The sequence below is a fragment of the Caretta caretta genome, chromosome 1, assembly GCF_965140235.1.
Source record: "Caretta caretta isolate rCarCar2 chromosome 1, rCarCar1.hap1, whole genome shotgun sequence".
Classification (NCBI taxonomy): Eukaryota; Metazoa; Chordata; order Testudines; family Cheloniidae; genus Caretta; species Caretta caretta.
This window is the reverse complement of record NC_134206.1, coordinates 68,305,743-68,330,457: the sequence shown is the minus strand read 5'-3', so window position 1 is coordinate 68,330,457 and position 24,715 is coordinate 68,305,743. Positions and strand designations below refer to the sequence as shown.

The following is a 24,715-nucleotide window of genomic DNA, read 5'->3' as shown; positions in this document are numbered from 1 at the left end:
ATCAGGTTCACTCAATGCCTGATTACTTTTGCATCTATCACATTTGCTTTGCAGTTAGTTAATGTCAAAATTTTGGTTGCTAAAAACGTGGCAGATAAAAGCATTTATGGAACGAAGGGAAACTCCGTTCCCACTGGCAACACAAATGCACTTGCAATATTCGCCTGTAACCTACAGAGGAGAACTGAACAATGGAAAATACTTCCCTATTTCAGACACTATATCAAAAGCTCTGTGTGATTCACCTCTGTGACCTGCTTGAGCTTCACTCAACAGGGAAATAGGAAACTTGAGGTTGACTCACTCCACCACATCATGTCTTTCACACTACAGTGCTGCTGCCCAAATACAAAACTGGTCATAAACTGCTGGAGATGATGACAATCAGTAAAACTATTTCCCCATGTCTATTCCCCACCCCACCCCCCACTGTTCCTCAGACGTTCTTGTCAGCTACTGGAAATGGCCCACCTTGATTATCACTACAAAAGGTTCCCCCTCCCCTGCTCTCCTGCTGGTAATAGCTCACCTTAAGTGATCACTCTCGTTACAGTGTGTATGGTAACGCCCATTGTTTCGTGTTCTCTATAAATCTCCCCACTGTATTTTCCACTGAATGCATCCGATGAAGTGAGCTGTAGCTCACGAAAGCTTATGCTCAAATAAATTGGTTAGTCTCTAAGGTGCCACTAGTCCTCCTTTTCTTTTTGTGGATACAGACTAACACGGCTGCTACTCTGAAGCCATATGTTTTTCTGTACACTCAAAATTCACAGTAGGTGACATGTGATTGTTTAACTGTGTTATCTCAGATTGTTGTTTCCTCCCACAAAATATCTGAATTAGAGAATGACAATCTGCTGCCGCCACATCATCGTTGTAGCTTAAACTGCAAGAGTTTTGGGGGAATTTTGTCTGTTATGAGCAACAAGGAATTCAAAACTCATCTGATAAAACTGCCCATATGTCTCAATGTCAAGAAAGAAAGGTTTTCTCTACACTTAAAATTAAGTCATATAACTCAGCTGGGATGTCACATTTTCCTCAATTGATCTTTGTGCCACTTCTCTCATTTTTCAGTTGAAATTCGGTTAGGACTGGGACATGTTGTTGTCACCGTGTTTACATTCACACTATTTTCTGCTTTTCTTCCAGGGATCTCTGATGATATGTCTTCATCCTTTCATTTCTGGCTTATTTTGTCACATTATCAGAATTAGAATGTGGTTGCATGCATTTCAGACCCTTGAACATGACAATGACCTTAGGGTCTATGAAGGGCAACAAGATGTCAGAAATAGGACTTCCTGTTCTACTTTCACAGTCTTTGATTCATAGGCACAACTGTGAGAGTTTGGGAAACAAACTGCTTCACTTTTAAAGTCCAAAAATGTTCTCAGAGTCTTCTGAGCTTGTGAGCCTAGGATATGTTTGTTTAAAATCATGGGAGAAAGGCAGTGTAACTACAGGTCAGGTTCTGCCCTAAATTGCACCTTGTGTAGCTTCATAGGAGCAGTGGGGGTAAGTCACAGCAGAAATTGACCCTGAAGCTATATCCAGCCTCCCCTCTGTTTTTTTAGCTGTTTATTTTCCCTTTTAATTATTGCAGGTGAATTTGGTTCTCTTCATAAGACTAATTTACACAAACACAAAGTGCTGTACATCACCATAGAGCTCTAGGGATGTGAATTAATCCAAATGATTCCTTGTGAATTGGGTAGGCAAGTGTCTGAGAGAGGAAAGTGGTTGAACACGGGTTTCCCACTTCTCAGGGAAGTGCCCTAACCACTGGGCTATAGAATCATTCTCACTTGTTCTTTAGCCCAGTGCTGCTGCTGCTGCTGCTTCTTTTCCCTTTATGCTGATTTTCCTGGTGAGGATCCTGGCGGCAGCATGGAGAGTAGGGAGGACCAGACCTCCTTTTCCTCCACAACAGGTTCCAGCTCCTCCTGGGGGATTCCCCAGTGTTCCCAGGCCAGCTGGGAGATAGAATCCCTTCAGCATGTCCTGGGTCAGCCTTGGGGCCTCCGCTCAGCAGTGCTCCCTCTGATTTTTTACATCCATGTGCGGAATTAATTTTGTTATGTGCACCAATATGGAGATGATGTGGGGCTGAGAGTTTTGGAGTGTGGGAGGGGGCTTAGGGCTTAGGGCTGGGGCAGAGGGCTCTAGGGTGGGGCTGGGGATGAGAGGTTTGGCGTACAGGCTGCCCCGGAGCTGCCACGGGGGAGAAAGATTTCCCCTCAGCCCTCTCTTGCCACAGCAGCCTGGGGCCAGGGTAGAGGTGCCTCTCCCTGGCCATGGCAGCCCCGGGACTGGGGCCGGGAGAAACACGCCTCTCCCTGCTGCATGGCCCTTGATAGCCTGCTGCGTGGCCACACAGCTTGGAGGGAACTTAGCCACCCAGTGGGATGTGCCCAGTAGAGTTCTAACGGAAGCCTCCCAGGAGGCACCCTTATCAGGTGTCCAAACCACCTCAGCTGCCCACTCTTGATCTGGAGAAGTAGTGGTTCTACTCCAAGCCCATCCTATATAGCCGAGCTCCTCACCCTATCTTGGAAAGTAAGCCCAGCCACCCTGCGGAGAAACCTCATTTCCACTGCTAGTACTCGTGATCTTGTCCTTTCAGTCATTACCCAAAGTTCATGACCATAAGTGAGGATGGGGATGTAGATCAATCTGTAAACACAGAGCTTCATCTGAGAACTCAGCTCCCGCTTCACCACCACGGATCAGTACAGTGCCTGGATCATTGCTGCTGCCACACCAATCTGCTGGTTGATCTCACCCGCTTGCCTCACTCATGAACAAGACTCCTACATACCTGAACTCATCCACTAAGGGCAGCTGCTCCCCCCCTCATCTGGAGAAAGCACTCCACTTTCTTCTGGGAAAGGATCATGACCTCTGATTTGGAGGTGCTGATTCTCGTCTCAGCTGCTTCATACTCAGCAGGAAAATGTTTGAGTGTGCAATGGAGATCACAGTCTGAAGAAGCAAGAAGGACAACAATTACCAGAGATGCCACCTCCAAGTCCCCATACCAGATGCACACCACAGCTTGGCTGTGCCTTGATATCCTGTACATGAAAATCATGAACAGGAGTGGGGATAAGACACACACTTGGCGGAGTGCAACGCCCAGCTTGAACGAACTCAACTTAATTCCAAGAATACAAACACGACTCACGCTCTGAGAATAGAGGAATTGGGTAGCAGGCAAAAGTGGAACCAGCACCTCATACTCCCACAGCACTTCCCACAGGACATTTCAGGGAATGTGATCATATGCCTTCACCCGGTCTACAAAACAAAGGTAGACAGGATTAGCAAATTCCTATGACCCCTCAAGTATCTGGGACAGAGCAAAAAGCTGGTCAGTTGTTCCATGGCCAGGATGGAATCCACATTGTTCCTCCTGAATCTGAGTTCCACTAACTGGCGTAACCTCCTCTTCAGAACCCTGGCATAGGCTTTGCCGGGGAGGCTGAGGAGTGTGATTCCCCCTATAGTTGGAACACACCCTCTGCTCTACTTTCTTAAAGATTGGGACCATCACCCCAGTTTGCCAGTCCAGAAGTACTGCACCTACCTTCCATGAAACATTGAAGAGGTGTGTTAACCATGGCACCCCAACATTTCCAGTGCTTTCAACATGTCGAGGTGAATCTCAGCCACCTGCTGCCTGCTATGAAGGCACTTTATTGCTGTATCGATCTCAGCATCAGAAATAGATCTGATCTCATCAGAGGTTTCCAGCGCTGCTTCCTGGAAGCGGGGCATGTCCATCAGGTTGGGCAGTTCCTCAAAGTGCTCCTTCCCCGCTCAACGATCTCTTCAGTCAAGGTCAACGTTTCACCACCCTTACTGAGTACAGCCTCTGTTGTGGTTCTTTACAATGGTCTTAAAGGGCTGCAAATCTGTTGTAAGGCTCCCTGCAGAAAATATCCCAGTGTAGGGCCCCCCTCTGGCTGGAGCACAACTGCCGTTGCAATACAGGAGGCAGTTCTGGAGACAGAGATGGGCATAGCTGGAGTGTCTCTGTGCCTCTGCTATTCTCTAGCTGCCACGTAGCTTTGTAGGGACTGCTGTATCCAGGGAGCAAATTAGGGTAGCTAACTTGCAATGGGTGCTGATTAGGCCTCTTGCAGTTCCAGGATAGGAGAAGTGCATTGCCTCCCCTAAGTCCCTTTGCCAGGCTCTGCACCAGTGTAAGAAGGAATTCAGACCCCCATGAGAAAGAGGTGCTCTGATGCCATGGTTATGACCATAATATAGGAACACAGCTAGATATAGCGGGCCTGATTCCAATCTCACGAAGACCAGTATAACTCTGTTGACTTCAGATGAGCTAGTTTACATTTATACTGATGTAACTGAGACCAGAATCAGGCCTGATGAATCTAATGAATTCATGTACAAAGAAATGCAACCCTTTTCTCTATCCTGGCTTCACGTCCCCCTGGCACAAAAGCAAAGTGAAGAGCTCTGCTCCTTCTCAAGAAAAACAATTCACTGCCATCGTCCTTTCCCTTGCAAAACCACAAATGAAACATAGAGAGGAGCAAAACTGTTTGCAGAGAACATTAAATCAACTAAGAACATACTGTTACGGAAAATGACATTCCTCTTCCAAACATCCATTAGTTTCTGATAATCAGGAATTCTCGGATGCTTGAACATTCCATTAGTAAGACACAGCGAGTTAATTGTAATAATTATCAACAGTTTTAATTGCTTTGTTATAACGTATTTTGCAGTTTGACAGTGTGAAATCAATATGCACCTCTAGGAAATGTCCATAGTGTGATTAAAAACAGGCTCCCCTATGCCCTTTCCTAACCTTAGACCAGAACTTAGATTTTTTCAGTACTTCCGCTTACAAGGATTAAACTGAGTAGTTATTGTCCAACTTGGACCTTGTTGTTAAAGGGAAAGTGGAGTCTTCCCTTAAAATTCATTTCAATCCTACCAGATTTAACTTTTGGATGGAGGTAGAAAAGAATATCTGATCAGTTTTCTTTAACTTGTTTGCTTCAACTTCTATCCAGAACTTACTGCTTTATTTCTCTATAATGCTTTAAGCTTACTGTCATAAATATAAAGGGAAGGGTAAGCCCCTTTAAAATCCCTCCTGGCCAGAGGAAAAATCCTCTCACCTGTAAAGGGTTAAGAAGCTAAAGGTAAACTCGCTGGCACCTGATCAAAATGACCAATGAGGAGACAAGATACTTTCAAAAGCTGGGAGGAGGGAGAGAAACAAAGGGTCTGTGTCTGTCAGTATGCTGCTTTTGCCGGGGATAGACCAGGAATGGAGTCTTAGAACTTTAGTAAGTAATCTAGCTAGGTATGTGTTAGATTATGATTTCTTTAAATGGCTGAGAAAAGAATTGTGCTGAATAGAATGACTATTTCTGTTTGTGTGTCTTTTTTGTAACTTAAGGTTTTGCCTAGAGGGATTCTCTATGTTTTGAATCTAATTACCCTGTAAGGTACCTACCATCCTGATTTTACAGGGGTGATTCCTTTACTCCTATTTACTTCTATTTCTATTAAAAGTCTTCTTGTAAGAAAACTGAATGCTTTTTCATTGTTCTCAGATCCAAGGGTTTGGGTCTGTGGTCACCTATGCAAATTGGTGAGGATTTTTACCAAATCTTTCCCAGGAAGTGGGGTGCTAGGGTTGGGAGGATTTTGGGGGGAAAGACGTGTCCAAACTACGTTTCCCAGTAAACCCAGTTAGAGTTTGGTGGTGGCAGTGGATATTCCAAGGACAAAGGATAAAATTAATTTGTACCTTGGGGAAGTTTTAACCTAAGCTGGTAAAAGTAAGCTTAGGAGGTTTTCATGCAGGTCCCCACATCTGTACCCTAGAGTTCAGAGTGGGGGAGGAATCTTGACACTTATTGTCAAGGTTCCTCCCCCACTCTGAACTCTAGGGTACAGATGTGGGGACCTGCATGAAAACCTCCTAAGCTTACTTTTACCAGCTTAGGTTAAAACTTCCCCAAGGTACAAAATATTCCACCCGTTGTCCTTGGACTGGCCGCTACCACCACCAAACTAACACTGGTTACTGGGGAAGAGCTGTTTGGACGCGTCCTTCCCCCCAAAATACTTCCCAAAACCTTGCACCCCACTTCCTGGACAAGGTTTGGTAAAAAGCCTCACCAATTTGCCTAGGTGACTACAGACCCAGACCCTTGGATCTTAAGAACAATGAACAATCCTCCCAACACTTGCACCCCCCCTTTCCTGGGAAATGTTGGATAAAAAGCCTCACCAATTTGCATAGGTGACCACAGACCCAAACCCTTGGATCTGAGAACAATGAAAAAGCATTCAGTTTCTTACAAGAAGACTTTTAATAAAAATAGAAGTAAATAGAAATGAAGAAATCCCCCCTGTAAAATCAGGATGGTAGATTCTTACAGGGTAATTAGATTCAAAAACATAGAGAACCCCTCTAGGCAAAACCTTAAGTTACAAAAAAGATACCCAGACAGAAATAGTTATTCTATTCAGCACAATTCTTTTCTCAGCCATTTAAAGAAATCATAATCTAACACATACCTAGCTAGATTACTTACTAAAAGTTCTAAGACTCCATTCCTGGTCTATCCCCGGCAAAAGCAGCATATAGCAGACACACAGACCCTTTGTTTCTCTCCCTCCTCCCAGCTTTTGAAAGTATCTTGTCTCCTCATTGGTCATTTTGATCAGGTGCCAGCGAGGTTACCTTTAGCTTCTTAACCCTTTACAGGTGAGAGGAGCTTTCCCCTGGCCAGGAGGGATTTCAAAGGGGTTTACCCTTCCCTTTATATTTATGACACTTACAAAGAAATATTTTGCTTGCATGTGATTGTGCATTCTATAGTCTTTATAGTTGTCATATTTACAAAAAATAGGGTGAAATGTACTATAATGTATAAGTCCTGATAGTGATTTCCATTCTGGAATGTCAAAACTCTTAAACTATAAATTATTTCAGTCTCACAGCATCCTTGTGAAGTAAATAAGTGCTAATAATATTCTTGTAGACATGGGGTAACCAAGGCAGAGAAATGCGGAAATACATTTCCACCACTGACTTGCTATATAACTTTGGTATCCATGAATGGAACCAGGGAGTTCTGTATCCTATTCGTTGCTCCAACTGTAAAGCGATATTACCTCTCTTCGGTTACATAGTGTAATAATATCTGTGATGGTTCAATAGATCTGATTCTCTTCTTTATTTGCAATGATTTATCTGACTTTAAAAAATGATAAACAGTCTCTGTGCAGCCTCCACCTTGGATTCTCTGTTCAAGGGGAGTCAATCCCTGTAGCTGCCTCAGGAGCTTTGAAAGCTTTGCTATTTTTTTTTCCTGTGAAAAAGCTTTATTATGTGCAGACAATGCTTAAAGAGGCTTTGCCAAACACAAGCTTTTAAAGCATCTGTGTGGGATTCCTTTTTCAGAGAAAGGAGTCATGGTGGCAAGTCTCACAAGATACCATAGACTCCAGCAGTTTGCCCCGCAATTCTGGCACACTTGGCAGCTGATGTTATGCTATATTTCAGGTCCTATCTTACAGGCAGACTGCCAGTTTTGCCAAACTGTGAGATAATTTTGCTATATAGGTCAATGGGAGTCTTTCAAAGGAGGTCTTTCAATTGGGTCAGGTCCTAGATGAATATCTACTAGGCAGCTGATGAGACTTCCAAACTGATTTCCTATTGTCTAGCCTTATGTTAGACTTGAGCTGAAGTGAAAGGCCAGTACCCTTAACACGCTGTGCCAAGGAGCTATGTGAAAGTGCCCACTGCTAATGTAACGCTAGTCCCAACCCTTGTTTAAAAATCACCTTCAGAACAAGATTAGTCAGCATTTTACCTCATTCTGAATACAAACATGTTCAAAGTTATCAGCTCTAGGGGATGCTGCCAAATTTTACATATCTTGCAGGGATGTAGGTTGAGATATTAGGTCCAGGTCCTCAGCTGGTGTAAATGGGTGCGTCTCCATTGACTTCAAAGGCTTTTCAGTGCATTTTATTATGTGCTTAACATGAACTGACATGTTTCCTCTCCCATCTCCAGGAAAGAGGCTGCTACCTCAAAACTTTTCTAAGTTAATACACCAGAGCATCCCCTTGTGCTACATGTTGACTTGAATGGAGCTGAATCCATTTATACCAGTTGAGGATTAGATCCTTAATGTTTCTTTTCAGGTCCACCACCAGGTTCCAGGATTAAAAGCCCAGCAACTTTTTAGGGTATAGTTCCCAAAAGCTCATGGGTGGGCAGTACGGTTTCTTGTTGCTACTTTGCTCTTATGATCTGTAAGGAAACAGACCTTTAACCTTTTGTAAGTTCAGTGATACGTTATTTGCTGGAGCAGCTGATGTGTCAGACCCTAGCTGGTTCACAAATGACATCTCAGGAGAAAGCAGACTGTGCTTCCTGTAAAATCCAATTGTAGCACTGTCATAAAGTGGTTGGAATGCTGTGCTGTCATTTCAATAGTTGTCATTGCCCCTGTCAAGGGCTTCAAGTGTATTCAGAACTTATTCCTCTATTTCCCTATAATGACTAATGATGATTCACAATCTTCCTTTCTCCTTCCTTAGTTCTAATAACACATGTTTTTATCCCTGATATCTTAAATCCCTCTCCTCACTCTTAAGGGAAGCTTCTGAATCAAACAGACTCTGGCCTCATACTTTGAGTCTTTCAGAGAGTCCTCAATAGTCCCTGAGGATGTTTCCTTTTTTAATACTGCCCCTTGCTGCTTCAGCTAGTCCACTATTTTCAAGATTGTGATTATTGTTGTCATTATTTTAGCTAGATATCTACTTGGAGGCTGCTGGGGAGTGTTCCAGAGAGACATGAGATGCACTCTACCTTCCCCTGAGCCCAAAAGGTCAGCAACACTTCCAGTCCCTGCTGGTGCTAAAGGCAACAGTCTTGTGGCTCTTCTTTAACCCTGACCTCTTGCATAGCAGTAGGTAAAACTGATGCCAAGTCACTAAGTTGACAGAATATATATAAACTCTTAGTTTCTAATACTCACAAATTTTCAATACCCTGGCGCAACATTTTGATTTTTAACAGTGTTATTATTTTTTGATGGTACTTGACTTTTTTTTTTCTTTTTGAACTGCAACTACTGGTGCTTATTACAAGTGAATTAACAGATTTCTTTGTATAAACGCAACTGATTTCTCTCTCTTTCAGGAACTGGAGTTAGTGCTTGCTTTCAATTCAGTTGGCTTTTGCTGCAGTTATTTAAGAGCCCTTTTTATTATTTCAAGAGGCCCTTTGATTTCCTTAATTTCTATTTCAGCAGCTGGCTTCCTTTAGTCTGTGGCTCTGGCTTTGATAGCTTGATATTATTTCTGGATGTCTTTGCCTTTCCTCTGATGAAGAAAGTCTATGGCAAGATCTCACAGTCTCTTTGGAGAAATAGGCAAAAATGCCCATGGAAGGCTGTTCAGAGGGACACAAGCCATTTCAGTGACATGCCAGTGATTTTGTTCAGAGGCTGGTTAATGCACATGTCCTCCAGCTGCGAATCAGAAACAAAGGGAAGATTTTGTGGAGGTGTAGGTTTTTTATTGAATGATTTTTCGCTCAGTTGATTTGTAGAACCCTGATTACACATCTATATTTTTTCAGAATCCAGGTCTTAGCAACAGTTCATCGTGGCACCATGCTATGTCAGAGCTGCTGCTGACTTGAAAGGCTTTTCAATGCATTTTATTATGTGCTTAACATGAACAGACACGTTTCCTCTCCCATCTGCTAGAAAGAGGCCGCTACTTCAAAACCTTTCTCGGCTAACACACCGGAGCAGCCCGGTGGACTAGATGTTCTGAACTAGTGTAACTCACCGAGGAGCAAGAATCATCACCACAGGGGTATAACAGTCTCACCAGGCTGCAGTATCTCCATTTATTTTTAGACTTCTGCACCACAGCTGGAGATGACTACTCCAGGAACAGTAGTTCTGCCTGTGGAAAGAGAGCTGTGTTCACAACTTATCCTCAGAAAGGTATTAATAATGAAAAATAGAGCAATGTATAAAATATATTATTTAAGAATAGTTTTAAAGATGGCCTGTGTAGCAATAGTTAACATGCAGTGGAGTAAAAACTATGACAAATTCCACTAATCAGATGTTAGGTATTCAGGTTGTCACACAAGCCATCTCTAAGTTACTACTTGTAAAGGTGACCTAAACAAAAGGAAAACAAAGTGTAGACACACCCTTTTTATTTCTTTCTACTGCATTAAGTAGCTCGATATACTTTATATATATATTTATTTATTTACAGGTTTTATTCTACATACTTTTTACATTTTAAATATTAGGTTGTCACTTGCATGTGCTGGAAGACAGGCAAACTAGTGGGACATACTGAAGGACTAAAACTTGAGCAAGTATGATTGCTTTTGTAACTAAATATTTAACTCTAACATCTGAAAAACATTTGGGAGAAAAGCTTTCTCTGTGTAATAAAGAGCTGAGTAACCTATCACTTATCTAGTTCTCCAAAGAATTCTTAAATAAAAACAGGAAAGACATAACTGAGATTGGTTGGGGGGGGGGAAGCCACAAACAGAATTGTATTTTATGTGGGAAAGAAATTCAGGGTTTTTTTATATATCACAAAGAAGAAAAATAGGGTGCAAACATTATCGTTTTTTCCTTTGTGGTTCTCATTTAAAATTTACCTTGGTTTGAAAGGGAGTAGCCAGATTTGTATTCATACAATTTTAAAGCATGTTTCTAGGATATTATGAGACCAAATTTGAATTCTACCACAATAAGTACTCTGAAACTCAGCTTTGACTAACACAGTACCCAAATGGGGTAGTTTCAGTGTGCTAATCTGGATTAAAGTATTTCCTTTTATATTGCAGTAAAACAATACTGAAAAACATACTTTACATTATTGTGATGTGAAAAAACATATACTCCCAAGTCTGCAGTCTATACATACTAGGACAGATTCTCCCCTATATTTTACCAGTTTTTTGATGGTGTAAGGCCATTGATTTCAGTAGAATTATACTAGCACAAAAGTGGTGTAACAGATTGGAAAATTAGAGCTACTGACTTCAACATTTCTGGATGGTGAGAAATGAAGATTTAGTATCCTGGAGCTGCCAAAACTCACTAGGGTATAGTGGTCAAAGAGTAAAACAACAAACATAGCAGAGAAGAGACTTTAAAATTTTGTTTCTTCCTCTGATAACATATGTGCACTGTTACTAAAATAATCTTAAATGCCATTAGAAAATTAGGCTTTCATTCACCGATGAATGTATCTGTGAACACATACTGCAAGGAACAATCTTCCAGGATTTGTAATGCAATATTAAAGAAAATGTAAAACACTTAATATATTCCCAAATGCACATGAATCTAGTTAAAGATGGGTAATTTATTTGTTTGCTTTAAAAAAAAAACAACCCAAACCTTCAGCCACTGATCATTTGAAAAGGAAGTTTGCCTGGGGGATGGGGGGAAGGTGGGGCGGGGGGGGGGGGGAGAGATATTGTCAGAAAAGAGAGAGTCTGTTAAAGCAAATGCATATGTTTATCTCAAGAAAAATATACATATAATTACGGCTAAAGGTGGAAAATATTTTTTGTTTTCATGCATTTGGAATAACTTAAAAGAGTCCACAGCTGACTCTGACTTGTACTCTGTACTGAACCAAAATCATGATAAAAGATATTTCCCTTTTCAGTATGGCGTATTCTCTCTCTGATCAAAAATGTTTCCAGCTCTTTTTTATTTAGGTTCTTATACCATGCCCATCACCATGTTTGAGTATTTTTCAGATTTAAAAATCATACAACTTACCATCAGTAAAGTTTCCTCTTCAAACTCCCCCCCCACCCCCAGGGTGAATAAGTTGTGTTAGATTTTTGTGAGTGTCCCAGAAATGCTAATAGATTTGGAGTTTCTGTGTGGGGAGGCAAGGTCAAAGACAGTGGGATTTGCATTTGGACCTGAGGGTGGTGAGGTTGGTGATTATTTTTAGTTGCTACAGGAGTGAATTCCAAAACCTCCGTCAGCTATACACAGGAGCTTCACCCTTGAAGGTAGATAGAATTTGTATGTGCACAAAAGGCAAATGAGAAAAATAATTATTCACAATACAGAGATATCTAGAAAATAAATCATGTCAAAAGAGCAAGCTACTGAGATGCTCAAGTGAAACAAGACACAATGGATCAAATGTCAGCCCTAGTGAGGAGAATTTGGCCCTCTTCTAGTGTTCACTAGCTTATGTGTATTTGGGATATGGTATAAAATAGGGTTATTCTGCATTCCTCCTAACACAGAATGAATGAGGAATAGTGTGGAGAACCTATTGAGAAAAGCCATTAGTATAGATGACTTGAGTTTTGAAATGTGTTCATTTCTTAGAATCTAGGAAAGTTTTGAATACTGTGTGTGTGAGGCACCTCTGCCAGTTACACAACTATGGATCAAAGATTCGCTGTGCAAAGCAGGGAAATGTTTCTGTCTACTCTTTATAGTGTATCCTGTCTGTAACCCTGTGCTCTGGGCAGGGGGTTGGACTAGATGACCTCCAGAGGTCCCTTCCAACTCTGATATTCTGTGATTCTATGATAATTCCTCATCCCTTCCCCTAGAGATCTTGCTGTCTTTTCCTTTTTCATTATCCATGGGTCTTGGGTTGACAAAGTGTATATTTCACTCAAGTATGTGTGCAACTATACTGTTGACATAACATTATATAACTACTGTAGAGTTGGTGGTTGACTATATTGTTGAAGTGGAAGGTGGAAAGAGGGAGTTCAGAATTTTAATAGAAGAAGCAAGACTCTACCGAGCATATAATTTCCTTTCCTTTCCTAACCAAGTTATGATCTGGATTCTCTCTTCCTTAGCTATGGCAGTTTATTTTTATTTTCATGGCCTACTGATTTACCTCGATAGGTAGAGTTTGAATCGTTATAAGAAAGGATAGGCACATATGCTCTGGGATTTTCGAACAAAGAAACAAAGGAACATTACAGTTTTTTAAAATCTGTCTTAGAACATCTCTTCTCTTCCTTTCTCACTTATCATTCCAGATGTTTGCTAACAAAGGATTACTCTGAGTTCAATTATTTGCAAGATACAAACATAAGTGTTAACATTCTGTAATGGATGATTCATGTAAAATTATCTCACTAGACATTAGACTATGACCATCCCTGTAAAATGAGCGTTCTTATCTAAAAAGAAACTAAAGGATGATTTTCCCCTCTTTCAAGAATCTCCTTTCATCAAACACTGAGCATGAAAATTTGAAGTGTGGAGGGGTATTTCTACTCTTCATAGTATGTTAAGAGCCAGGGTGGTGAGAAGTTTTTGTGTGTGCATAAATATGTTCCATTCATCTGACTGCAACAATACTATGAGAGGAGGGTAGGATTGCACTGGTTGTTGGAGAAACTGGGAATAAAATTTATATGCTATCTCTAGTCTGATTATTTTTAATTACATATTCAAGATTTGCATACACGTGGAACATTGGGAATAGGGAGTGGTAGGACTCATTGTCACTACTAGAGTTATAGAGTTTAAGGTCAAAAGGGACCACCAGATCATCTAGTCTGACCTCCTGTATATCACAGACCACTAAACGCCCCCCAGCCACCACCACACCAAACCCAACAACCAGAATTAGACCAAAGTATTACAGCCCCCAGGATACTAATCTCTTATGTGCCACAGGCAGAGAACAGGAGGGACTGCGATGACCAATGCCTGAGGACCTGCAATAGCATGGAATTGATTATATGATCTATACCCAGATGAACCTAGCTAGTGGCCCACACCCCATGTCATAAAGGATTATGAAAATCCTAGGGTCCCTGTCAATCTGCCTTGGGGGAAAAAATTCCTTCCTCATCCTGAATATAATGATCAGTGACTGGCTGAGGCTGTGAACAAGATAGCATGGTCTACTGCAAGACACACTGCTCTGTAACTCAGCAGATGGGGGTTTTCTTTCCAGCTTTGCCACTGTGCTGCTAAGTGGGCTTCAAGAAAGTCAGTTTTCCTTTTGTTTCCCTTCCCTCCAATGGGTGGTTTTATCCAATTAGATGGTTAGCTCTTCAAAGTAGGAACTGCCTCTTACTCAAGGACAGACAAGATTTCCCACAATACATCACCAATAAATTCCTAGACTGGCTCAAGGTAGTCAGGTGCTAAGAACCTGGGGATATACCCCCATAAATCCTAGCGCTAAACTCGGGTAACTGCAGCGTGGACATTGGTATGAGTTGTATGTGACTCTGCAGTGTGGACATTTACAGGTGGGCTTGGCAAGCCAGAGTACCTGTATCCTGGTACCCTCTGCTGTGAAGCCATACCATATCTGTTTGTAGAATACCTGGCACAATGGGGCCCTGTTCTAGGTGTCACTGTTATATATATACTTTCTAAAATTGCTCAGGTCCCACTAACTCTCTGAACTTGAAAGTGAAAAAATTAGGAAAACTTTTAGGAGACAAAAACATGTAAGATGCCATCTGCAGCCTCTGAAAGGAGATTGCACTTTTTTCACTGAGACACCAATCATATTTGAGATTAGATTACTCTTTTCTTGATATTCATCTGGTTGCCAGAGAAATTGTTTGTCAGATTTGGCTCAATTAGCATTTCAGGACCATGCTCCGCTGGTACTAATGTTAATAGTAAAGGAACCTAAAGGGTGGATGGCACTGGTCAGTAGATAAACTTGAAATGTAGTGTAATGATGCCACAGATAACTATCTAGCTAACCGCTACACCCCTGAGATTTCCTGTCTCTGGCTGTGGTGGGGACCAGCAAGTGAGAAGGGGCAGGGCTATCTCAATATGTCAGGAAGGAAGCAGTGTCAGGAGTTGCACGTCAAAAATTTCTTCCAGTATGAGAGATATTGCTGGTGATACTTGCACCCGGATAGAATCTTGCAAACTTGGAAAAACTTTTGAAATGTGACTGCTTTGGTAAACCAACAACTTCTGGCTCTTCAGGATCAGTTAAACCCAATTGGAAAAATTACAGAATAGTGCTTTAGTAGCACTTTGAAATAAATGAGCAAGACTATTAGAGAAATAAATGTAATTGATATTATCTGAATGGTGTATGCAATTAGAGCGCCTAAAAGATTTTGTTCTGAGAAAGCCAACAAATCTGACAAACCTCTACCTTGGCTTTTTCAAGGAAATCACTTTAAATGTATTGGAATCTTGGAAACCTTACCTGGCTGTGAAATACATTTTTTAGCTATTTTTTTTCAATTCTAGCACTTTGCCTGTAACCCCATCAATGAGAGAGTGATCAACAGACTGCCAAATGAAATGGAAAACAGAGTCCTTGGTTCTGGCCACTGTCAGAGCCAGGATTCTGAACTAACTGGCTCACTGGTCTCATGCAGTATGGTGGCTCCTAATTCCCTGCATTCCCTGCTGTGTGTAAAGTGGTTATAGCTGGAATATATTCTACCCCCCAACACACTATTTTTAACATTAAGGCCTTGTCTACAGTGGTGGCGGCATGCAGCTACATGTTGCAGTGGAGTAGGGTGCATCCACACAGTGGTGTGTAGCTACACATGGCAATGAAAGGCTCTGGCACAGGGGAGGCAGGAGAAAAGGCTCTGGCAGGGGGGAGCTGTCAGAGATTTTTCCCACTGCTTCCCCCTGCCAGACCCTTTTCCTGTTGCTGGAGCCTTTCCCTTTGGTGGGGAAACACTCCTGCAATGGAGAGGCAGCAGGATGCTACACTGCTAAAAATAGCAGCATAGCCATGGAAGCCACTGCTTTTGTGCGTAGAGAGCCATGTAGGGTACATACCCTAAGATTCTGATGTGTCTACTCACCTAAGCAGTGCCTCACCTTCTACACTGCTAGTTATAGCTGTGTTCCGGGGGGCATGCCATGTATGTACTCTGCACACTGTCCTAAGTGTAGGCATAGCCTAAGTTAAACTATATTTAAATATGAGATGCAGACACGAGGAGGCAGTTTATCTAGACAGGCAAATAAATCATCTGAGCAGTTGGCTTAAGTGTGCCGTATCCCAGTCAAATAGAATCAGAATAGTAACTGTAATGTATTTAACCTCTTCCAGATTAAATGCAATAAATTACTGTTATTCTTCCGAGTGGCAGAAGAACTGTGATTTACTGGTGGCTGTGCCCTCAAATAATTTCTCTTCGGGATGTGTGTGTGTGCGCGCGTGTGTGTGAAATTAACAGATACTTAAAATAAGAAAGGTTGACCTCCCTTTAGAACCTGCCAATTACTTACAGAGTTTATTGCCAAGCACACCAGAGGTAAGATTACATACGGGGCTGCCTGGAAACGAGAATTCAATTTCACAAAAACATTTGATATGGGAGAGATCCCTGGGATAGCCAGATGGTTAGGGTACACTGCTGGGATGTGGGAGACCCAGGCTCAAGTCAGTAGTCTGAATCTAGCAGACTGAACACCGGGTCTCCTACATGAATCCCCCAACTGCTTGGCTATTCTGGGCTGGATCTCTCTCTCTGTGTTACAGGAAATTTCCTCCTGGACCTGAAAAACAATCCTGACAAAAGTTTTTTCATAACCAATATGTTTCCATCAAAAGTTCTGGTTTCTACAAATTGAAAATTTTTTAGCTGAAAAGTTCCTGACCAAATTACATAGAGAATTATACTTCCAACTTCAGACTAAGGCCCAAATGCCCTCATCCCTAAAGTTTCTGAATGGGTCTAATGATCAGAAGGTCTAGTGTGGTACTGTAAATACATCCATTATTCTGAAAATAACCTAATAATCAGAGAACGTGTGTAGCAACTCAATTCCCTTCTTCTTTGAGGAGCATCTCTGTTGGGTGCTCCACTTTAGGTGTCTGTACACCTTACACCTGAAACAGAGATTTGTGGTAGCAGTGCCTAGTTGGGTCACACACGCGCCATCACTGTCTTGCACCACTCCAGGTGGTTACATAGTGCTGCACAACCAACCGCCCCCCAGTTCCTTCTCTACCGCAGAGAATCTGTATGAAACTCTGAAGTAGAGGGGAGGTGGGAGAGTAGTGGAGCACCCACAGTGACAGCCAATTCAAAACACCTTAGTTACTGCACAAGGTGAGTAACCTCCTTCTTCTTCTTCTTCTTCTTGGAGTGTCCCTGTGGGTGCTCCACTTTAGGTCACTGTTGAGCAGTGCTCCTCAGTGGAAGGGAGGGGCTTCGGAGTTGTGTTGTAAATGTTGGATAACACCGTGAGTCTAAAACAAGCATCTGATGTTGATTGTTGTTCTATAGCATAGTGTTCTGTCAATGTGTGGGCTGATGCCCAGGTTGCTGCTCTGCAAATGTCGGTAATGGGGACATTGTTGAGAAAGGCCACAGAAGCTGCCTGTGCTCTGGTAAAGTGTGCGGACTCCCACTGGGGCTTGTAGGTTGCTCTTTTGGAAGCAAAGATGGATGCATCCTGATATCCATTTGGAACTTGGGGTGTGGTCTTAAAGTAACTTTATCTTTAAAGAACGTTGTGTAAGGAGGATGTACCATTAGGGCACCTTGCTCTCCCACTCGTCTGGAGGATGTGATGATGATGAGGAAAACCACCTTCATAGATAAATGTAGTAATGAGCCAATTGCAAGGGGTTCAAACAGCTTTCCCATAAGACTGCATAAGATGAAGTTGGGTGGCAGTTTCCTTATTGTGGGAGTAGGTGTTCTCAATGCTTTAAGAAAGCGGTTAGTCATTGGGTGGGCAAATATAGTGATTCCATCCACCTTCTCTTGGAAAGCTGTGATAGCCACCAAGTGTACCTTGATGGAGCTTGTGAAGAGTCCCGGTTTTTAAAGTTCTAATATGTAGTCCAGGACCCTTGTTAGAAGGGAAGATGTTGGTAAGATCTGTTTATCTTGGCACCAAGCGCTGAATTGTTTCCACTTATGGATATATGTCTTTCTTGTATTCATTCTATGACTGTTCAGTAATATGTCTTTTATTTCCTCCGAACAGGCTGTCTCGGCAACCATCTCGAAGAACCTGCACAATGTAAGTAACCTTCTCTTCCTCAGTCAAGTTGGGGTAAACAATCCCCTATATCAAAACCTAAATTCTATTAACATTTTGATTACATTTGAGACATTAATAACTCAAAGCAGGTTATTAGCTATCAGGATTTTGAATTGTGGGCATGGGCCAATTTATTATTATCTTTGTGAGATTTTCAAAGGCCCAAATGGCAGTTAGGAACCCAACTTCCACTAAAAGACAATAGAATTAGATGCTTCAACTGCCCTTTGTGTCTTTGAAAATCTCCCCCTAAATTTGTATATATGGTCACAGTAGTCCCTTCTGGGTTTATAATTTATGAATCTGAAACCTTCCCACCATGGAGTTAAACTCATTTTAGGCTCATAGATTGGTTATGCTGAGATTCACTTCATTTACTTACTGATGGGATTTATTTTCCTTGTTTCATGCTGAAAGAAAAGTTAAAACATGCTGTGCTAGTTCATGGGTTTGACTAGTTTGGTTTTTTGGTGTTTGTATTTTGGATATATTAGGTATGACAACTCACATAGTCTGAGAGGTCAAATTATTGTGATATTATTTTAAAAGCAAAGACAACATCTTTGCTTTTAAAGGACTTTGAAGAGAAAGCTCTGTCAGACTTTTCCCTGTAGAGTGTCACATCCATGTGGAACACAGTGAGAGGTCATTATAGATCTGTATGCAATCTGTATATCCCAGAAGGGTTGCAGAATGATCTTTTTCCTACGCTGTTCAAACTCCTCATGAAATAACAAGCAGAGACAAAAGTGCATAGTGCTTCCAGAGTACTGCAAATGACTCCAAAATCTCTTTCTTGAAGGGTAACCGTTAATTTAGACCCCATTCTTTTGTATGTATAGTTGGGATTATGTTTGCATTACTTTACACTTAACATTGAATTTCATCTATCATTTTGTTGCCAAGTCACCCAGTTTTGTGAGGTCCCTTTGTAACTCTTTGCAGTCAGCTTTGGACTTAACTATCATGAGTAATTTTGTATCATCTGTAAATTTGCCACCTCACTATTTTACCCCTTTTCCCAGATCATTTATGAGTATGTTGAACAGCGCTGGTCCCAGTACAGACCTCTGGGGGACACCACTATTTAACTCCCTCTATTCTGAAAACTGACAATTTATTCCTACCCTTTGTTTCTTATCTTTTAACAGGAGTGCTGGCAATGCTTTCAGGATCATCTAAGGATCCTTAATTTAATTTAATGACAAGCCTTTTGTTATCTTAATCACCCTGCCTCTGTTTATAAACAAACTCCCTGCCCCAAGGGCAGAAGCTGTTAGCAGTACAGAATTTGGTGATTTTGCAACAGAAAAGAAGCTTCAAAAACAGGCTCCAATGAGAAACTGCTAAGCTTGAATTAATATGCAAACTAGATACCATTAACTTGGGTTTGAATAGAGACTGGGAGTGGCTGGGTCATTACACATATTTAATCTATTTCCCCATGTTAAGTATCCTCACACCTTCTTGTCAACTGTCTAAATGGGCCATCTTGATAATCACTACAAAAGTTTTTTTCTCCTGCTGAAAATGGCTCATCTTAATTAATTAGCCTCTTACAGTGGTATGGCTACTTCCACCTTTTCACATTCTCTGTATGTATATATCTATCTTCTTACCATATGTTCCATTCTATGCATCCGATGAAGTGGGCTGTAGCCCACAAAACTTATGCTCAAATAAATTTTCAAAAAGGAGGACTTGTGGCACCTTAGAGACTAACAAATTTATTTGAGCATAAGCTTTCGTGAGCTACAGCTCACTTCATCGAATGCTCACGAAAGCTTATGCTCAAATAAATTTGTTAGTCTCTAAGGTGCCACAAGTACTCCTGTTCTTTTTGTAAACTTATCATATTCCACACTCAAGCTCTGTGTGGGCCTAGGGCAGGCCCAGTGATCAGACCTCAGTTACAAAACTTGAGGGGGAGAGTGACAGGAACCACTATAGCTCATGTGTGCTGAGCACCCCCTATTTTTTTTTCTGTGGGTGCTTGAGCCCTGGAGCACCCACAGAGTCAGTGCCTATTGTGCATACGTGACCTATTTATTCCAAGTGGGTTTTGATTGTAAACTCCTTAGGGCAGAGACTGTCTTTTTGTTACCTGTTTGTACAATGCCTAGCACAACGGGGCCCTGGCCTATGACTGGGGTCTCCAAACACTTCTGCAGTACAAGTGATCAATAATAAGACAACCAGAACCTAGCATGCTGTGGTGTCTCTATTAAAGCTCAGTTCTCTTCATGAGTTAAATATTCTGGCCAGACTGAATATTTAGAAGTTGTTTGAAATATTTCCAGCCCAGACCTTTCAGGAAGGAAGGAATTCTTTACAGTGAGGAGTAAGAGTCAACTCTGGAGGGTGGTACATGATAGCCCAGGAAAGCTCTGGTACCTTCTCCTAAAAGAAGAGAGAAAAAAAGAAGGATCAGGGATACAAAATATCATACCGCTGTCTCTCTTATGGAAAGTTGCTGTAGCATTTAGAATGAATGGTGACCTCTCTATAAAAAGTTGAATCCTACCTATACAGATCAATAGAAGGGATACAATTATCCAATTAAAATCTACTAGACAGTACAAAATTCCATAGGAAGGCTATAATTTTCTATTAAATTACGGTTTTAGAATATTTTCTATTGTTTCATCCCTGTTGAAATCCATAGGGCTATTCCATTAGATTCCTACAACTTTCCAAAAAAGGAAAGGGGAAAAATCCTGATTATTCATGCAAATTGTAACCTGGAATGCTAAATGAAAAGTTTCTAGAAAATAAATAACTAGAGTGAAAGATGACTTTTGGTTTTACATGAATGCATGTATAGTCAGACCAGATCTTTAAATTTGTTTGGAAAAACTGGATATTGGCAGAATCTCAGAGAAATCAAGAAATAGAACCACAATGACTTTGTTATGATGGACCAAATGGGGAAAGACTGTGGCAACATAAGGAGAAACTGATGGAAGTGAGGGACTAATCTCTCTGTTCACTCTGTATAGAGATTTTATAACAGTTGACTTTGCATTTCTGGCTGAAGGCATTTGTACATGTGATAGACTGACTGTACTATTGAAATCAACTGTGTTGCCTTATGATATAAAACAAAAAAGACTGGAGTGTTCTCATTGTTTTATATTAATGGAAAGTTAAGTTTCAGGTCTGTTCTAGAAGAAAGTAGACGAAGCAGAATTAATTAGGAGAATATAGTAAGATAAAATGAGCATGCTCAGAGCCAGTTAAATACCATTTAAAAGCATGTAGTTGCTATGTCAGAGTCAGAGAAGGTGGTTAGGTAAGCCCAGGCACTGTTGCAAGTAGGTTGATCAAACACATTCCTATATACAGAGAAAAAAAATCCATCTAGAACCAAAACTGAGTGCAGCTAGGTTCTCTACTTTCATATCCTGCCTCAAGACCTGCCTTTGCCACAATCCTGCTAAGCTAACTAAAGAGGGCTAGGCTGAGAGACAGACAGGATACTAAATAACTTAAAATATTTACTTATTATAAAGTGCACTCCACAACTGAATGCAGTAGGTCTTTGTCTGGGCAGCAAGAAGAAAGGGATTGTGGACCCCATAAGGGTTCCTGCTTCCTTGAGTTATGAGGGAAAGGCAAAAGAGGTGAGCAGAGTAATAGGGACCCAGAAGTCCAGCTCAGGTGTGGGCACTGACCTGTCAGGCATGCAGTCAGGGCAGGATATTTATACCCTCCAGATGTAATCCTCTTTGATCATGTGGGTAAAGGAAATGGCAAAACTTCCGCTAACTTCCATGGGGCCATGTCTTAAGTTATATTTGTGCAGCATTTAACACAACATCCCAGCTGAGGCCTTTGAGTGCTTCTGCAATATGGCCTCATCCAACTGCCAAGGAAGTCATTAGAAGTCATTCCATTGACTTTAATGGGAGCTGGATCAGGGCCTATACATATTTAATAAGAAGAAAATAACTTTCTTATTAAATAACCAGGGCCTAACCTTGTGATAATATTAAAAAAAACGCATTTTCTGGGGTTTATTAAAACTCTTGCATCCTAAGGGATGTGCAATAAACACAATTAGTTTGATTTTTTTGAAAATAAACTGAACCAAGTATTATAGTGAACAATTTGTATTGGCTTGGGATTGCCTGGATCAACAAGATGTTTTCTACTTTTGTGATTTTTAGGGTTGTTGTGGAAACTGTGGGGTTGTGGGTTTTTTTTTTTTTTAAATCTAGGCATGATTTAAAGAGGCATGTCTTTTTGACAGTATAAAAACTAATCAGTCACAGCTTGAATTATTTATAAAAGCTTCTTAATCAGAGGTACAGTGAAGAGTGATTGTCCATGAAATTATTGTCTTTCTGAACTGGACAAGTTTTGTACTCTGACAGTTCATGGTAAAAGAAAATTACATTAGTATGTCACAATTAATTTGTCTGCAGTGTAACAGGAACTTCAGAATGGTCATCAGTGGTACAAAGTGACATCTGTTAAAATCTGCGCTAGCATGCTTCAAGAGTGTTCTAGCCTTAAGGCTAAGATTTGTCATAATTTCTCATGGAATTAATGATTCCCAGTTACTAAAAACTGGTATGATACTAATGTAAATTCCGATACCCTGGAAGGAAAGGTCGCACCAATCCTGTTTGCTGCATTCTGAAAGCAAAATCACACAAGTGGCAGACAAGAGTTGCCAGCTATCAGTAAATTACTTTTAAAAATGTGTATACTATAGACTAATAAAAATAGCATACTAATCTGGAAATTATTTTTGGCATAATATTCTGTATTTTCAGCAGAGAATAGAAAAAGAGTAACAGCAGAAATAATCTGCCAACTTCCTTCTCAGAGAAGCCGACTCATTGTGGAAAATGTTTCAGGAAAATAACTAAAGAAATGGTGGATGAATTTTGTAAATATTGATCCAGATTGCATTACCATGAATAGAAGTTGGGCAGAAGAAAAAATTCTGAGAAATATTGTTTCCAAAGTACATCAGGATCTTATTATTAATCATGTTGGTTTATTATTTTTTAAATAAGTAAATGAAACTTTGACAGTATTATTAGTATTTTTCCCATCTGGGCTGTGAACAGAAATAGCAACTTGTTAAGCAACACTTTAGCCTTCTCCTATGGTCACTCTACTTCTTTCGTTTGTTTCAAACACATATTTAACTGTGAAATTAACTTTTTCAAATTTTAAAGAAAGTTAGTACAGGCTTTAAAAATTATATTAAATATGCCCAGTATTTAGAGATGAAAAGTACCTGTTAGATACTTGAATTCATCCCTCTGCTTGGCAGAATACATTTCTTTATGTAGCAATCCCACAAGGAATGTTCATGTATTAAATTTATACTACCCTGGGCACAAACACTAAGCGACCATTAGAAGTTATTCTGGAGACAGGAGGAGTCAATTATTGTAAGCAGTTGAGTCTCATCAGTAGCAGAAACAACATGCTAATATGGTATGTGCCCTCCAGATTTTCTTGACTACATCATGTCCTATCTGAAGAAACTCAATATCTGTCATAACTCAAAATCTTTTCAATCAATCCTCCCCAATTTGCTTGCCATTTATTCAGTCTGTCATCTCTTTCCCACTTCTTTCACTCTGCTGCACCATGGTATCAATTGTATCCTCATGTGCTTGAAACTGCCTTCATATTGGCTACTTGGGCCTCCAGGCAGAATGAAATGTTTCATAATTAATGTGGGATACTTCAATCATCCAGCCAAAGCACAGTGTAAATATTAGCAGCATTTGTGATCTGGTGGGGATGCGACAGGGATCACAGAGTTGGGGGTTATTGAAGAAGGGAGTGGGATGGAAGGAAAGAAGTCAGAATGGAAAGAAAACTTTTACAATTTTTTTTGTATGATAGCTCTGAACAGCATTAGCAAGGACAGCAGTTGGTGAGTGTAAGTAACTCGTGAGTATGGGTTATAGGGACACTTCTCTATGTCAAAATCCACATATAAGAATTTGCTGCTCAGGATACTCCCAGTTCAATCTCCAATATGTCAACCAAGAGGACAGCTATCACGGTAGCACTTGAAAGTATATACATGCATCACTTGTAAGAACCATATAATGTGGCTCTTCCTGTTTCCTATTTGGTTATTGATTGAAGAGACCATGAAGTGGATTGGCAAACTACAGCTTATTTGAATGTTTAAGAACTTTGGGAATCAGGAGAACTGAGTTACAGTCCTGACTGCCAGTTTGTCACTTTGAGCAAGTCTCTCTCAGGTCAGTGTCCTTTTCTGTTAAATGGAGCTAATGATGTTTTCCCACCTTTGTAAAGTGTTCATAGATCCTTGAGACAAGATTATTAATATTAATATTTATGCAATTTATTTTATCATTGTTAAAGCCTGACAAAGTGTTAGGTTACACTTTCACACCAGTTGGCAATATTGTTCATTACTCTCTTTTCCCGAACACATGTTTTGCCTGTCATTGTCAGAAGCATCTCTGCTAGCGCAGTGGGCAGGTCACTCCCAATGCTGTTATACACTGTTTGTATAATCAGTGATATCCCTATGCAGTTAGAAACATGGTGCAGAGGCAGTTGCCATGTGCAGATGCTGTCATTTGTGTCAGGAACACAGAAGAAGCCATATCTGACTGCTTTAGTAT

The 24,715-nt window shown here is 40.8% G+C and overlaps 1 long non-coding RNA gene across 15 annotated transcripts in view; it reads left to right on the top strand.

Moving 5' to 3' along the window:
• The window catches only part of LOC125637367 (uncharacterized), a 308,688-nt gene that overhangs the window by 96,198 nt on the left and 187,775 nt on the right, over positions 1-24,715 (top strand). For all 15 annotated transcript variants that reach the window (XR_012668650.1, XR_012668648.1, XR_012668647.1 and 12 more), the window contains one exon: positions 18,027-18,062. This is a non-coding gene — a long non-coding RNA (uncharacterized LOC125637367). The remainder of the gene's footprint in view (positions 1-18,026; positions 18,063-24,715) is intronic.